Raw genomic sequence first — 3,846 nt, 5'->3', positions numbered from 1 at the left:
TTTTTATTTGGCAAGTGTTATATGAACTTTTAGCATATGGAAAATCCTTTTAAGGTGCATGCTTAGTTGAAAGGTTATTTTGTGCATTTAAAAACTTAAATGTTATGTGTTAACTGTTAATTTCGGTTGGTGACCCTTTACAACTATTGTGGAAATCTGGGCTTTGCCCTCAGATGAGAGCCAGGACGATCCTACCGGTTCGTACCCTACGGATGGGAATGTAGATGGGAATGCCTGACTGGAGCTATGTTAGGAGGATCTTACGGGGCGCGTGGAGATCACTCAGGGTGTTTAGTTTGTTTTGGAGAATGATAGATTAGGTTGACATAGAGGGATCAGACGTCTTTCTTTTGAATTGTATTTGTTTTAAAATGGAAGATTGTACCTATACTAATATTGTCAGCTTGACATGTTATTTTCGATGGGTTACATGTACCAACTTTTGATGTGTAAATATTTTGGATTCATATTTTGAGAAACTTTTCCGCTGCTTGTAAATTATAATGACTCAATTATTTATCCAAAGGTATTAACTTATTTAATTCTCTGATTTATTTTAATTTCTTTAGAAAAAAAAAAATACACCATCGCTTTGAAAAACGGGGCATTACAAAAATGAATAAAATAAAACTGACGCCTTCCATTCAAAAATGCTATGCAAAGGACTTAGGAGAGAAAAAGGAAGAAATTCAAGAACTAGATGAGTTAGTGATTCATCGTGTAGCACATTTGGAGCAAAGACCACTGAGTGAGAATTTTAATAACGACACTCATATCGGTAAATGCATCACTCCATCCGCTTTCCTACTTGAATTTTATGTGATATAAACGTACTATGATGTTATGTATTGATTTTGTTTGTGTGTTATCTTCAAAATTAATATTAATAATGATTGTGTTTGACATGTTCAAATTGTGGAAAATTAATGTTATATGATATGTTGTTATAATGGTTGTGTATGACATGTTGTGGTTACTCAAGGTGATTACTTTGTGTCTACACTAGGTTGGTTTAGGACAATGTTGAATGATTTTGGACGCTCTGATTGAGTGATCTGTATTGTTACTAACAAAAGTATCTACGTTCATGCATTTATAATTGTGTGGTGCGTCCATAATTGGTTAGACCCTAAAGTTGTGTGGTGCGTCCATAATTGGTTGGAGCCCACATATCCTTGTGGGGATTTTGAGTTAGTGGTGTTGCTTGGAGATGGCCCTTACATTTGACAATTCGTCACATATTACTTGAGCGAATAATGTTATGCTCAACCTAATACGAAAAATGCGAGGAAGTACAATAGCATGTAGTTGGAGGCTCTGAGATACTTTTGTGTCGGTGTTAGACTTGTTGGGCGAGTTTTCCACACGTCCAGAGTTTATGACCAACTAGGATTTATGTTTGGGTAGTAAAACATCAATAGTTTTGGCTCTAGGAGTTTCTTTTGTTTAACGTATTAAATTTACTTTTAGTGATTGTAAATACTTTGATTCATTATTTTTGAAAATATAACTAAAAATATTATTAATTGATTTTAAGGTAAATGAGTATTTAACATAATCATAAATAAATAAAAACGAATTTGTATTTTTATGTTTAGAATTTCGTTAGTTAATGTCTTGAAAAAGCGAGATATTACAATCAACGTAATTCTCAATGATGTACGAAGAGATTAACAATTTATTTTCATTTTGACGATCATTACCTTTATATGAAATATTTTCATTACTATCATCACGATTGTATTTTTAAAGAATGTAAAAAGTATATTAAATATTCATTTTTGTTTTAAGAGTTATTATCATAATGTCTAATATCTTGAATATTATTTAATAAAAAAAAATATCTTGAAGATTAATTACACGTATTGAAGTGATATTAAAAATTGATGTCATTTCTTTTTTGGTTTTATAAAAGATGATAAATATCACCACAAACTCATACACAACTATGAGCTACCATATTCGAACTTGGAATTTAACATTCAATGATAACGCACTTCAATATGCTTCGACTTTGCATGAAAAGTCGGATTCTTGCTGAGATGGATCGCACTTTGACTGTCACAGAAAAACAAAAACTTGTCTTGCTTGAGGCCTAACTCATGTAAGAATTTCTTCATCCACAAGAGTTCTTTGGAAGCTTCAGTTGCTGCAAATGTACTCAGCTTCAGTAGTAGATAATACAACACACTTTTGTAAACTTGATTGCCAAGACACAGTTCCCCCTACAAACTTCATCATATAACCAGACGTAGATTTTCTAGAATAAATATCACCTGTCATATTTGTATATGTGTAGCCATCCAACACAGATTTGCCACATCCATAGCATATACACACTTTGGAAGTGCCTCTGAGGTATCTGAAAATCCACTTCACTGCTTGCCAATTATCTTTATCAGGATTAGAGAGAAACTGACTATCAACTCCAACTGCATGAGCAATATTTGGCCTTGTGCATACCATAGCATACATCAAACTACCAACTACGGATGCATAATGAACCTTCTTCATCTCTTCTTTGTCTTTCTCACTTGTAGGACATTGATCAGAATTCAATTTAAAATGAGTAGCAAGTTGAGTACTAACAGGTTTACAATTGTTCATGTTAAAACTCTCTATCACCTTCTCAATGTAATTGTGTTGAGACAACCACAATTTATTATTCTTCCTGTCACGAGTAATACTTATGCCGAGAATTTGTTTTGCATGACCCAAGTCTTTCATTGCAAAAGACTTGTTCAGATCTTTATTTAGAGATTGAATCTTCTTAGTGTCATGACCAACAATCAACATGTCATCCACATATAACAAGAGAATAATATAATCACCATTAGAGAACTTCTTGACATACACACAATGGTCAAAAGTAGTTTTACTGTACCCATGTTTCTCCATAAAAGAATCAAATTTCTTGTACCATTGTCGAGGTGCTTGCTTTAACCTATACAAGCTTTTCTTCAATTTACACACAAGCTATTCCTTACCTTTGACTTTGAAACCCTCTATTTGCTCCATATAGATCTCTTCCTCCAAATCACCATGAAGGAATGCAGTTTTCACATCCAGTTGTTCAACCTCTAGGTTCAAACTAGTTGTTAACTCAAGCACAACTCGATTAGAGGACATCTTCCCCACATGCGAAAAAATTTCATCAAAGTCAATACCTTTTCTCTAATTAAAATCTTTCACAACCAATCTTGTTTTGTATCTTGGTTGAAAACTGTTTTTTTTCTGTCTTTATCTTGTATACTCATTTGTTCTTGAGTGCTTTTCTGCCATTAGGAAACTTTTCCAAATCAAATGTGTGATTATCATGCAAGGAATTTTTCTCTTCTTGCATGGCCTTCAACCATTTTTCTTTATCAACATTTATAATAGCTTCTTGATAGTACTCTGGCTCTCCACTATCAGTGATCATCACATACTCATGTGGAGGATATCTTTGAGAAGGTTGACGTTATGTAGTAGATCTTCTCAACTCAAACTCAACTGGTGGCTCAATTGAAACCTGCTCATCATGGTCAGGTACATGATCATCAGTTACATTCTCGTTGTAAGACCCATAGTTTTTAAATCCTAAATTATGCAATTTTAGGGTATTTTGTGTGGAATTTCTTAGGCTGTTAGCCCAGTTTTTGGTATTGAGTGAGTTAAATGCCAAAAATTTATTTTTGGAAATTGGATTAAAATTATTTGTCGGAAAATAATTTACTTCTGTTACGAAGGATTTAATACCGGGCAATTTTGTTAAAAATATCTCGGGTTGCTGAAAATTGTACCGGACAATTGAGTTGCGACGAGAGTAGATATTTTTATTAAATTAGACTAAGAGGGGAATGAAAT

Source organism: Cicer arietinum, chromosome 2, assembly GCF_000331145.2.
Source record: "Cicer arietinum cultivar CDC Frontier isolate Library 1 chromosome 2, Cicar.CDCFrontier_v2.0, whole genome shotgun sequence".
Classification (NCBI taxonomy): domain Eukaryota; kingdom Viridiplantae; phylum Streptophyta; class Magnoliopsida; order Fabales; family Fabaceae; genus Cicer; species Cicer arietinum.
This window is presented reverse-complemented; position numbering follows the sequence as displayed.